At 33.1% G+C, this 14,833-nt stretch overlaps 1 protein-coding gene across 11 annotated transcripts in view; it reads left to right on the plus strand.

The window, feature by feature from the left end:
* Positions 1–13,439: 13,439 nt before the first annotated feature.
* The window catches only part of znf618 (zinc finger protein 618), a 69,256-nt gene continuing 67,862 nt past the window's right edge, over positions 13,440–14,833 (plus strand). For 5 of the 11 annotated variants that reach the window (XR_015489871.1, XR_015489870.1, XR_015489874.1 and 2 more), the window contains exon 1: positions 13,602–13,999. The gene's annotated coding sequence lies outside the window, so the exon portion shown is untranslated. 11 annotated transcript variants of the gene reach the window in all.

A 14,833-nucleotide genomic window follows, 5' to 3' on the forward strand; every position in this document is an offset into this window, starting at 1 on the left:
GACTGGCCATCTGGCAATTCTGGCAAATGCCAGAAGGGCCGGACCATTTTTTAAAATGTGGGCCGGTATGCTATTTTTTAAATAACGTTTTTTTTTTTTAATATGTATTGTTTTTACATGTTTTTCTCTTGCAAGATGTGAATATTGTGATGATGATGATGATGATAGTAATAATAATAAATGTTAAGCATTGGCCCAATCGGCAATGGTTGGCTGGTTTCGAGATGGGCAGACCCAATCAGAGGTTACATGGACGTAATCAAAATCTGGCAAGAATGTCAAACAAACAGTAAGTGCAGCACAAGCTAATTGTCAGAGATGGACCATTAAAAAAAAGAAAAGAAAAGGCGGTGCCGAAAAGCCCAGAGAAAGCAAAAAATTGCTCTAAAATCAGACGCTGCCAAATGCATAACATTAACTGAAATAGACTGGAAAGGACACTGTCGACAGCAAGAAGGTCGATGGTTCAATCCTCGGCTGGTCAGTTGGTGTTTCTGTGTGAAGATTGCATGTTCGCATGGGTTTCCTCCCGGTTTCCCTCACAAGTCCAAACACATGTGCTATAGGGGAGTTGGGTGGGCCTAATTGGCCGTAGTGCGTGTATGTGAATGTGTGTGTATAGGGGTTTCCCAATGATGGGTTGCAGCTTGGAGGACATCAGCTGCGTAAAATATGGTACTGCTTACATTATTTCACCATCTGTACAACAATATAAGTAGTGAATGTGCGTGTCCGTGGATGGGGCTGTGTCAGTGTGGTAATGAGGGCTGGTGTGGCTACAGTGCCAGGGCTGATTTTTAGTCCCAGTCCACCCCTGGATGGAGGAGAAATTAGTTTTACAGCAAAGTCAAAACAGTGTGGCAAAAAGGTGTGCTTACATTAGTAATGTATGTGCCAATGAATTCTTAAAGGGACCTATAAATCCATAAGCTGTACTTGCAGATAGTACTTTTGAAATGAATAGTTATTAAAGTGTACTGTGTATAGGCTACTTGCATGACAAATAAACATTAGCAAGGTACAATGTGGCCCTATTTATCATGTTTCTTTGCAAAAACAACATGAGATGGGATGTAGTTGTGGTTATATGGTGACAGGTTTATTGGTATATGGGTTGGTGTGTATGTCAACAGTGTTATAATATGCATATTAACCAAAATTACAAGAGGCGTCTAGATGCAGACCTGCTGCAGTGCAATCTGAGGTGCATCCAATGAAAAAGTAATAACTTTGACTAAATAAATAATTTTAATAATTGAATCATTTTAATTGCAATTGACATGCAATAAGAGCACAAACAAAAGTTCACACACAACAAGTGAATGCTTTTAAATTGCTCTTTTAAGCGGGGTCACAATCACCAGCGATCTAGCAGTTGCAGATCACTGGAGGACTACAGATCTGTCATGCAACTGGACTTCAAATCCCATCATGCACCTCACACACACACCAGTTCCAGTTCTCCTCCTGATTGCACACACACAGCTGGAAACGAATCATAGACTGATTACGTATATTCACCTCACACACCCACACACACACACACATTGCTGAGTCTTGTTGTATGTTAACCTGTAACATTGTAAAGTGTCTTCTTTGTCTAGTCTTAAGCCTGTTTCACACCGCAAGCGGGAGTGTAGCGTGAGCAGCGCATGTTTTTTCCGGTGTCCATGTTAACAGATTAGAGCTTTCATTCTGAATGCAGTGCATTGGCTTGAGTGTCGCTGAAGCAGCAGTGTCGCGATAGTTTCGATGCTGGGTCTATTTTTGCTGCGCTGCTCACGCTCAATTAAAGTGAAAGTGCATTGATAATAACCAAAAACACATTGAATAACAGTAAAAAGTAGCAATTTTACCCAATAAATGCATCGATAATATCCACTGGCTTATATATATAGTCAATCAAATGAACTTTAACGATTAAAAACGGCAACAAATATTTATTTGGCTCCTAACAACAAGCAAACGCCTGCACGCTGCTTCTGCTCTCCAAACGTGCTGCTCACCCGCTGATCACGCTCTGCTTGCACTTGCATTGTAAAACAGGCATTACCGTGCCTTTAGATCCTTGCCTTGTTTCTTTGTTTATCTTGTTTGCCACCTGCACTGACCTCTGCCTGTGACCACGTCTACCCCAATACTGTTTGTTCCTGTTTGGCCATTGCCTGCCTGACTAGGCTGTAATAAACTGCATTTGGATGCTCAACTCCACTGTACCCTGACTCCATGTTATTAAAGGGATGCTAAAGGGATAATAGTTCATGTGTATGCAATAACACATACCACTTACTGTATCATATAACAAAGTGCAGAAATGTAGAAAATATGGTAGAGTTCAGCTGGTCTTTTGTAATCTCAGTTCTCCAGCTTCTAGAGGACTCACTGTACGTACAGTAAAGGATGGTCAAGAGTTTAAAGAATAAAATGTGCCTTCGCTTGTTTATAGCAGATGTCTGAGAGCTGGGGAAACTTGGCGTTCTCTCTCAAAACTATTGCGTGTATCTGAGACACTTTGCATTCTCTTGCAAAAGCATTGAAATATGGTTATTCATTGTAGTTTGTTTTCTTGATGGTCATTGCATTGATTTATCATAAAACTCTCTAGATTATTATGAATGTTGACATCGAAAACTGATAAGGAGCATAAATATTCGTCAAATGGGTTGAGATAAGATTGAATAAAAATAAATAATTTAATAAAAAAAATGAATGCATATTTTTAAAATATCTAATTATATGTCTAAATAGTAATATCTAAATATTATAATATACTTTTCAATATGATTAAATAAAAATGAATGAATAAATTGATGCATAAATGAATGAATAAATGCATGAATAAATGAATGAATAAATGAATAAATACAGAAATGAATGAATGAATGAACAAACTATTTAATTAATTTATTAATTGATAAAGAAATGAATAAGTGAATAAAATATATAAAAAGTGTGTTTGAGATATATATTTAGAATAAGGGAAAATGAATGAATGAATAATTAAGTAAATAAATAAATAAATGAATTAATGAATGGATAAAGAAGTGAATGAATGAATAAACGAATGGATGAATGAATGAATTAATTAATTAATTAATTAATTAATGGATGGACGAATTTTTTTATTTATTTATTAATAAAGAAATGAATAAGTGAATAAAATATAAGGTTTGTTTTAGATATACATTTAGAATGAGAGAAAAATAAGTAAATGAATAAATAAATAAATAAATAAATGAATAAACGAATGAATGAATGAATGAATGAATAAGTCAATAAATACAGGAATGAATGGATAAATAATTTAATGAATGAAAAAAAATAAGTTAATGAAGAATAAATGAATGAATGAATGAATGAATAAATCAATGAACGAATGAATGAACGAACGAATGAATGAATGAATAAATGAATGAATAAATAAATGAATGAACGAATGAATGAATAAATGAATGAATGAATTAATGAATGAATGAATAAATTAATTAATAAATGAATTTAGCTAATTAATAAATAAACAATTAAATAAGTGAATAAGTGAATGAATGAATGAATGAATGAATGAATGAATGAATGAATGAAGTTAACCCCTTAATTTGTATTTATTTTGATGACTAGGGATATGTCTGAGTGATTGGTGAATAAGAAAAACTTAAAATACCCCTGCTACAATGTGATGTTTGCATCAAATGACCAACTCTGTCTTTTCTAATGCAATCAAATTCAAGGCAAACATTAAGGAGCAAACTGGAATTCAGCAGGAAATCAGCTAATAGATGGAAAAGACAACATGAAAACTGTTGACGAGATACTGATATTTGGTGTTGTCCATGGTAATGCTCTGCTGACATCTGCTGGGAGAAATGCTTTCAGTCACACATTTATGAGGAATTCTCCTTCAGCATTTTATCATATGATTAAGTGTTCATGTTAATATGCACTTTATATTAAGTGGATTCAAGAGTATTAAACTATCAGTAAAATAATAATAGTAAACTACAATAAAGAAATTCAAAATTGCACCAAAATTCATAAATTTAATTTAATGAACTTTAACATTACAAATTCATTTCAAATATCATATGCAGGTTGCAATATAAATGTCATTACAGTATGTTCTGGATCTATTTAGAATATTCAGAAAAAAATTATTGTAACTCAAACACAAAGGTATATACAATATATTAAAGAGTAGATACTTACTGACGTGGTATTTTGCTGATGTGCTGGGAGAAATATTTTCAGTCACACATTTATGAGGAATTTTCCAGCCATGAAGCCACCAGAAGCATTCCTTGATGTACAGAGCACAAATTATGGGATGTTTTTCATTTGCATTAGGAAATGGAGAGGATTCATGACTCTAAAAGGTCACGATTTCATCTTCTCTCTTTTTATAATGGGAATGCAAATAAAGGACAGAATACAAATTTATACAATTTAAGACTTTAATACAATTTTCATCGCTCTGTCAAGTTTAGCACATTGGTGAATTTACATATTATTATTATTATTATTAATAATAATAATAATAATAATAATAATAATGATAATAATAAGTAAACAAACAAAAAACTATTAATTAATTAAAAGTAAGCAAGCAAGCAAATAAAAAAAAATTATTAATCAATAAATAAATAGATAAATAAAAAATTAAAATTATTAAATAAATAATAAATAAATAAATACGTAAAATAAATAAATAAAAAAATAAATTAAAATTAAATAAATAAATATGTAAATAAATAAATAAATAAAATAAAATAAAAAAGCAAACAAATTAATTGAAAGCAAGTGAATAAATGAATGAATGAATGAATGAATGGATGGATGGATGGATGGATGGATGGATGGATGCATGCCTTTTGGCAAATTCCAGGCGGGGAGTATCTTCCATCTGGCCACTCTACAACACAGGCTTGATTGCTGGATTGCTGCACAGACGGTTGTTCTTCTCTTCACAGAAGAATGCTGTAGCTCAGACAGAGTGACCATGGGGTCATTGATCACCTCCCTGACTAAGGCCCTTCTCCCCCTGATCACTCAACTTTGATGGCCGGCCAGCTCGAGGAAGAGTCCTGGTGGTTCAAACATCTTCCTCTTACGGATGATGGAGGCCGCTGTGCTCATTGGAACTTTCAGAGCAGAAATGTTTCTGTGACCTTCCCTAGCCTTGTGCCTCGAGACAATCCTGTCTCGGTCCACAGACAATTCCTTTGACTTCATGCTCGGTTTGTGCTTTGACATGGACTGTCAACCCTGGGACCCCCTATAGACTGGTGTATGCCTTTTCAAATCATGTCCAATCAGCTGGATTGACCACAAGTGAACTCCAATGAAGTCGTCCGTCAGTGGAAGATGTATGTGATGAGCCACTGGGCAAACAGCTGAAAAGCAGTCCAGGTAAGTGGTCAGCTGGTAAACGTGAAAAGGAATGGTGTCATACCACCCTGTAGTGTTTGTTTTAAAGACCAAATGCAGCCATCTGGATACATAATGTGCGCTCTCCAGAAATGTACATAGGGCTACATTTTCAGTTAGATTTTAGAGCTGACAAATCAAGTCCAGTGCAGATCACTTTCAGAACATTCACTTCTAGAAAATAGAGTTTAAAAAATATTATAAATCCAAACACATATACAAGACCAGGGGAAAATGGTGCCGCACATGTTTGAGAAAGAAACTGAGGGAAAAAAATAACTTTACAGTTTTAAATGCAAGTGAATCAGCCGAGTGTATTTAAATGAATAATTCATACAGCTTCACTATTTTACAAGCTTTATGTATTCTAATGCTATTATTTATGTTTGTTGACCTACTTGTGCATCCATTCTCCATGTTCTCCGCAGGATGCTGGAGTAATTCAGATTCTATTTTGTCACTGATATGAATTCTGCAATACTGCTTTTTTTCAAGGTACGTCGGTTTACCTGCAGTGTGGAAGTGCTCTCACTTATCGCAATTGTTTTCAAACACTGAACAAAATGTACACTTTAAACCAGGGGTCACCAATCTCGGTCCTGGAGGGCCGGTGTCCCTCCAGAGTTTAGCTCCAACTTGCCTCAACACACCTGCCTGGATGTTTCAAGTATACCTAATAAGACCTTAATTAGGTTGTTCAGGTGTGTTTAATTAGGGTTGGAGTAAAAATCTGCAGGACACCGGCCCTCCAGGAACAAGTTTGGTGACCCCTGCTTTAAACCAACTTAAAAAATGACTCAATTTATATAATTTAACTTTGGTTCAAACTATAACGTTTTACATAATCTAATTATAAAAAAATTATTTATTGTGGTCTAGAAAAGAAATGACAATCACACAAAGTAAAAGTGTTCTTTAATATAGAGACACTATATATATATATATATATATATATATATATATATATATATATATATATATATATATATATATATATATATATATATATATATATATATATATATATATATATATACATACACAGTTGAAGTCAGAATTATTAGCCCCCCTCAATTATTAGCCCCTCTGTTTATTTTTCCCCAATTTCTGTTTAACAGAGAGAAGACTTTTTCAGCACATTTCTAAACATAAAAGTTTTAGTAACTCTCTCTAATAACTGATTTATTTTATCTTTGGCATGATGACAGTAAATAATATTTTACTAGATATTTTTCAGGACACTTCTATACAGCTTAAAGTGACATTTAAAGGCTAAACTAGGTTAATTAGGTTAACTAGGCAGGTTAGGGTAATTAGGCAAGTTATTGTATAACGATGGTTTGTTCTGTAGACTATAGGAAAAAAAATTAGCTTAAAGGGGCTAATAATTTTGTCCCTAAAATAGTGTTTAAAAAATTAAAAACTGCTTTTATCCTAGCTGAAATAAAACAAATAAGACTTTTTCGAGAAGAAAAAATATTATCAGACATACTGTGAAAATTTCCTTGCTCTGTTAAACATCATTTGGACAATATTTAAAAAAGAAGAAAAACATTTCTAATAATTCTGACTATATATTATAATTCTGAATAATATATATATATATATATATATATATATATATATATATATATATATATATATACTTTTTAAAACTTTAAATCAACGCATAATCTTGCTTTGGACAAACATACAGCAACTTTTTGCACAGTGGAATGAATCGCCTATTATTTCAGCATTTGTTTTACGCAGCGGATGCCCTTCCAGCTGCAACCCAGTACTGGGAAACACCCATACACACTCATTCGCGCGCACACACACACACACACACACACACACAAAACTGGGGACATTACATAGGTTTCCATTCATTTTATACTGTCCAAACCGTATATTATATTGCCCTCACCCCACCCCACCCCTAAACCCAAGCATCACAGGAGACTGTGTGCAGATTTACTCTCTGATTAATTTATTCTGTGGGATTTATAAGCATTTTGAGATATGAGGACGTCACCAGTGTCCTCATATTTCACCTCCTTTTTGTAATACCCGTGTCATACCCATGTCATTATACAGATTTGTGTCCTGATATGTCACAAAAACATGCATACACACACACACACACACACACCCACACACACTCATACACTACCGCCCCCTCATGATAATCCCCATCCCCTGTCTTCAGTTTGCAAGATCATGAATCGCCTCAGCCTTAACACCACCTCTAAATAAGCCAATCACCTTCACTTGATCATAAGCACCCCCAACTCTCTTCACTTCGCTTGTCATAAGCACCCCACACCTTTGGTTTTCACTTCGGAGGACGCCCACCTTAATTATTGCGGGTAAGCCCACGCATTTTACACTTCACCACTGACTATGGCCCATTCAGTTCATCAGTTCCCCTATAGCGCATGTGTTTGGACTGTAGGGGAAACCGGAGCACCCGGAGGAAACCAACACGGGGAGAACATTCAAACTCCACACAGAACTGCCAACTGAACCAGCCAGGACTCAAACCAGCAACCTACTTGCTGTGAGTGCTAACCACTGAGCCACCGTCACTTTTCCAATGCAATCTAGAAATGTACTTTGACTTGAACACACTGTAGTTGAAGGTTTTTTTCAGTGCACGCTGGAGCAGATGGAGAAATCGTTGGTGAAACTGTGAAGTAATAAAAGCTAATTGAAAACGCTGCTGTGGAGCAGGAGAGAATAGGATTCAGTTGAAAAGGAGGGATCATGTGGGAGCTAAAGGTGAGATCTTGTCATCGGGAAGTGAACGTGTGGAATATGGGGTTAATTATTAATGAATAGGTGTGTGTGTGTGTGTGTGTGTGTGTGTGTGTGTGTGTGTGTGTGTGTGTGTGTGTGTGTTATGAGATAAGTGTGTGTGAGCTTGTCTAATGTGAGATAGCTTTCTCTTGAAGGCATCTGGAAAAGATCTGTCTAGGGTTTAATTTGGGATTCACCTACTGTATGCAGAATAAAAGCAAAGAGAAGAGATTTGCTGGAGGCCCACACGGAAAAATACTATAAATCCTTTAGTGTTTTTAAACCATAGTATAGAAAAGTGTTTTATACTGTATAAACTGTAGTACACTTTAAAAAATCATCTGTAAATTAGCAGTTTTCTATATTTTGTTATTTCATGTTTTATTTTTTTCCGTTTCTTTCTGCTTTTGAATTGCATTATAGGATGTTGATGTTTCTTCCAAAAACTTTTAACCTTGAAAAGTGTGAATAAGCGACTTTAATGAACATGTTTGATAGTGTGCAGTGCTATATCGTCTGGGTTGGGGTTGTTTATTACTCTACAAAAACCTTGTAATAAACTGCCAGTAAACTTATTCCTCTTTTTATATTAGTATTTCTTATGCATTACATTATTTCAAATGTAATATTGGCTGCTAAAATGCCAACAGTGTTGTAAAGTAATAAATTATAAATACTTAAACTACTGTAATGGAGTAGTTTTTATCAGGATTAGTAATTTAAGAAGTAGTTGTAAAAACGTGCACTTTTACTTTCTGTTGAGTACATTTTTAGTGCTGTATCGGTACTTTTACTCCACTACTTTCCTTCAATCTGCAGTCACTACTTTATTTCTTGTTGTCTATGCTCACTTAAAACAGTTGGGTTAAAAATGACCAATTAATAACCCATAAGCACGCACCTCAGACTTCACCCCACCACCCCCCATTTATTTTTTATATAAAAAATATAAAAAAATAAATATTTTTGTTTTATTTATTCATTTGTTTGTTTGTTTGTTTGTTTATTTATTCAATAGTCAATTACTTATTCATTGATTTATTTGTTTATTTATTTATTCACTTATTTATTCATTTATTTGTTCATTTATTTATTTATTTATTTATTCGCTTATGTATTTATCTATTCACTTTATTTTTTCATTCATTTATTTATTTATTCAATAGTCAATGACTTATTCATTGATTTATTTGTTTGTTTATGTATTTATTCACTTATTATTTATTCACTTGTTTATTTGCTTATTTTTATTTAATGATGTATTTATGCATTATTTACCTACATTTATTTATTTATGTATTTATTTATTTGCTTTTTATTAAATTTTTACTTAATTTTATTTATTTACTAAGTTTTTAATTAAATAATGTATTTATTTATTTATTTATTGTTTATTTTATTCATTTATTTATTTGTTTGTTTATGTATTTATAAATTTATTGACTTATTTATTTATTTGCTTCTATTTATTTATTTATTTATTTATTTATCTACTTTTTTACTCAATTTTTTTATTTATTTACTTATGTTTATACTTAGTCACATATTTATATATTTACTTATTTATTTATTTGCTTATTTTTTATTTATTTATGAATTTATTTATTTAGTTTTCTTAATTTATTTATTCATTTATTTCTTCATTCATTCATTTATTTATTAATTTGATTTATTTACTTCTTTTTCATTTTCCTTCTTTTCTTATTTATTCCCTTATTCATTCATTCATTTTTTTAGCTGATGTCAGATAATATTCAGTTCTTGTGTGTAAATAAAGCTCTTGTTCCAGTCTGAGCGAGTTTGATCAATCTTTCCATTGTCATTTTGAAATATGACCATGAGATTCATCTTCCAACATGGTTGTTTGTGCTATAAAAGGCTACACATGGTGTCAGTTACAAAAAGATGTTTGTTGTCATACATATAATATGCTCATAAAGATGATTGGCAGAACTGTATTATCAAAAAACAGTATTAGCAAGTTCATTATAAAAGATCTCTATTTCAGATCAGTGCTGTTCTTTTGAACATTTTTGTTGGTGATATCCATCAAAGAGTCCTAGAAGATAAACACTCTCACACTTCATTAAGCAGCACAAGCATTTGCCCAGAAAAATCAGCACATTAGAATCATTTCTGAAGGATCATTTGACACTGAAGACTGGGTTAATGCCTGTTAAAAATTCAGCTTTGCCAACAAAAATTCAAGAAAATAGAAATAGAAAACCATTCTGTCCAATTAAATTTTTCAATATTGCTGTCTTTGCCATCTAGGTTCAACTGATTGGCTGAAGAAATACTATTATTCTTCTCATTATTTTTTACCGAAAAGCTTAACCATATGTTACACTATAGATACAAGCAGAGGCGATTTTAGGATATTCATTTTGGGGTATTTTTTATTAATTAATTGAATTATATATATATATATATATATATATATATATATATATATATATATATATATATATATATATATATATATATATATATATATATATATATATATAGCCTAATAATACATTTATAAATAATAATTTAATAGTAATACATTTAAAAATGTTTGACTAATATGGTATGGTTGTATGCTAAACTAGCACTCTTTTGTATAGACAGGCAGAGCAGAGCCTGTTTACTATAGTACAGTGTATTAAATAAATATTTAATTAAATAAAAACTATTAACAATTTTTTTCTAGTATTAAATAAAAAAACTTCCACTTTTCCAGTTAAACGGCATAAATATAACCATTTTTGTTAAATCTACAGGCTAATTCACACATTTAACAATCTGAATCGTAATAATAATTTTGTTTTTTTTTAATACAAGACAACATGATGTTTTTTTGCTGATCAAATGGAAGACAAAATACGGGGAGGAGCCAAATATTGCCGCTGCTTTCGAATCAAACTTAAAGAGGACTGAAGTAATAATTTAGTGTATAGTTTATAAGCTAATCAAAAGCTCATAAGCCCAGGGGTACAAGTATTATGAATGTTTAAAATCATGGCATCAGTTGCATATGTACTTATAATAATGCCTGTTAGCCAAATCATCCATTCATTGATTGCTATTAGCTATTGCTAAGCAATTGCTCCCCCCCTTGTTTTCATTGCAAGCAGTGTTGCAAATTAATGCTCAGGGGAAATTGCTAAAGGCAGGACAATTTCTTCTTAAAGTTGCTAAATTACAATGTGATTTCATAACCATGACACACAGCTTTGATAAAGATTGGTTAAAATGACTGGCCATCTTAGCAAAAAAAAGTTTTAAATATATATATATATATATATATATATATATATATATATATATATATATATATATATATATATATATATATATATTACACACACACACAGTTGAAGTCAGAATTATTAGCTCCTCTTTGAATTTGTTTCTTTTTTTAAAATATTTTCTCAATTGATGTTTAACAGATTCAGGAAATTTTCACAGTATGTCTGATAATATTTTTTCTTCTGGAAAAAGTCTTATTTGTTTTTTTCGACTAAAATAAAAGCAGTTTTTAATTTTTAAAACACCATTATAAGGTCAATATTATTAGCCCCTTTAAGCTCTATATTTTTTTCAGTAGTCAACAGAACAACACACACACACACACACACACACACAGACACACACGTACTCAAGACACACACAAGACACACACGCCTACCCAATTCTTCGGGAAACCGGAGGGAGAAAATGCAAACTTCACACAGAAACGTCAACTGAGCCAAGGTTCGAACCAGTGACCCTCTTGCTGTGAGACAACAGCACTACCTACTATGCCACTGCATCGCCAGCCATCTTAGCAAGAAAGAAATAATTATTAAAAAATGAAAAAAATAAAATAAATAAAAAATAGTAAATAAATAAAAAAAATTAAAAAATTATTAAATATATTTAAAAAGTAATATATATATATATATATATATATATATATATATATATATATATATATATATATATATATATAATGTATAGTTCAGATGCAAAAACCTCTAAGTGCTGTCTGAAATTTGAAAACAATTTTTTTTTTTTTTTGCCTCCTTTGTTTATGTTGTCTTATTTCACTTTAAAGACCATGCAGAGAACTCATCCTTTGCGGTAAAAGTGAAATTACTGAACATACACACAGGAGCCTGATAAAAAGGTTCATTTTTCAGACGGCAAAATTTCAGACGGCATTTAGAGGTTTTTGCATCTGAACTCTTCATACACATGTACACTACCGGTTAAAAGTTTGGGGACAGTATGATTTTTAAATGTTTTAAAATAAGCTTCTTCATTTATTATTATTATTATTATCGATTGATGAGTTAAGCTTTTAAAAAATACTTTTTGTATATTTGTTTTATGTATAAATTTATAATGAACAATTGTAGTTTTAAGCAGGGTTTTGGATCTTAATATGCTTCATTGTCAGAAAAATCTGCAAAATAGGGCAGAGCATGTATAAGCCACCTGTGCATGTGCTAAAAAAGTGTTGCATGCAAAACTGTAGCAAACTATTTATTTGTGTTGAATTTAAACAAACACATTAAATGTAATAATGTTCAACTTAATTTGCTTGTTTAAATTCAGCACAAATAAATTGTTTGCAACTACTTAACGTAAAAAAATTGAGTAAATCCAAGGAATCATCTTTGAATGTTTTTTTTTCAGTATATGTGCTTTCAGGTTATTTTGAAAAGCATCATGTGTCTACAAATATATGTGCATTCTGTAAAACCAATAAAACGAAGCTGAAGAAATGTGTGTGGAAAACTGCTAAGCGTTCAAATATAACACCATCAGCGTTTATTTCTTCTTTATTTTCCAGAAAATTGAAATTTGCTTGTTAATTTTGATGAGTGCTGTTTTTCCTGCGTGCTCAGACCCTCCGCTGGAGGCGCTGAAGAGTCGAGACCCGTTGGAGAAGTGGAGAAAAAAAAGAAAGAAAAAAAAGAAAAAAGGAAACAGCCCAGTCTGCATAAAAGTCCTTTGATTCGAAATTCGCCTCATAATTTATTCATGGTTTTTGGTGCAAAACGTGCAGCTGAAAAAAATCGCAATTTTCTGTCAAATCAAAACATGCACACATTCAGCACAGCACGTTTGTGCATCTCTGTGTATAAAGAAATGTATTCTTATATAAAAACAAATATATATATATTAAAACAGCACAAAGATTCGAGTTTATTTAAGTTGGAAATCAAACAGGATTATTTTCATCAGCAAAACTGATGAAAAAGTAGTTTTGCCAAATAATGTCCTCTGAAAAAAACTTGCTCTAAATGAGCAAAATTAGCTTTCACAAGAAAGCTATATCAGTGATTTCCCCTATCTAACCTAAAAGACAAGCCAGCAGACGCGATATGAGCTTCATAAAGGCATTGTGTGAAATTAATGCATTTGCAAATTGAGAACCTGCCCTTGCATGATGGCGGATGAATGTGTCCGTGGGGCAGACCGCAACATTAATATACCTCAGCCACAGTGAGGAATCGGCGGACACAGCAGGAGCAAAGACACTCAAATTCATCCCAAATCAAATTTTGGAGATCTCTTTTTTTTTTCTTTTCCGTCAAAGCGAGGAAAAAAATGCCCCGGAAAGACCCGCTCGTTTCGTCATTTTGAGATCCGAAGGGGAGGATTTCTCCATTCCCTGAAAATTTCTCCGCATGACCCGCATCATTTTGGGAGGTAACAAAAAGTGGAGCACACGCGTCTTTCCTCATTCAACAAACGATACAATGTAACTAACGGGCGCCTTGATCCGCAAAACCACCCGGAGCTCATGTTTGTGCGCGCGGTAAGATCGCATCACAATTCTCGCAAATGGGATCTGAATGTGTCGTGCAGTGCATGGATCTGTTGATTTTTTTTTCTCTTTTTTTCTTTTGCGGAGCCGCTTGGTGGAAATAAAAGTTTTGCGGCGAGTTTGTGTGTTGCGGTGAATTGTTGCATTGCTCAATCTGCTTATCAGTCCTCGCGTTTGCATCGAAATCCTTCGCTATTTCGTGCATTAAATTCGCGGAGTTGAAATCAGACGGGGTAGGGTACAATCTGAAAACACAAAAAGCTCACGTAGCAGCCATGTTTGCTGAATTTCCCTCTGAATTTTTTCTTCACTCCTGTCTGGCCGCGGGGAGAAGCGGCCGGCTTTACGCGTTTTCTGGCTCGCTTGACGACAGCAACTTCGTCAAGTTTGATTCTGCTTCCAGTGATAAGAGTGTGAATACTAAAAGCTTGTTATTATCGATGAAATTAAGAGTGTAAATGTCGTTTTCGGTTTTGGCTGCGAAATTAGCGCCCCCTATCGGCAGATATTTCCAGAAATTAAGAAATTACAATTAATTTTGCTTGCAGGGATATATTCGCATTCGACTGTCTGTTGTTGTGAATCGCATGTTTGTGCTTCAGCACACAAACTTCAGCGTTTACATCCTCGTGTTTAGTGCTGTTATGAATTTCCTCAATGTCATAGGAAAGGGAATATTGAAGCCGTTCTTAGCAAGCTGGCATTTCCTTTCGTGTATGGATTTTTTTTTTTTGGTGCACATCTGCAGATATTGAAGGTGCAGAGCTGATGTGTTCAGTGTCATGCTTTGGACAGTCACATGTAATGGTCACACGTGTCGGATGT

Source organism: Danio rerio, chromosome 5 (assembly GCF_052040795.2).
Source record: "Danio rerio strain M-AB ecotype USA chromosome 5, GRCz13ab, whole genome shotgun sequence".
Lineage (NCBI taxonomy): Eukaryota > Metazoa > Chordata > Actinopteri > Cypriniformes > Danionidae > Danio > Danio rerio.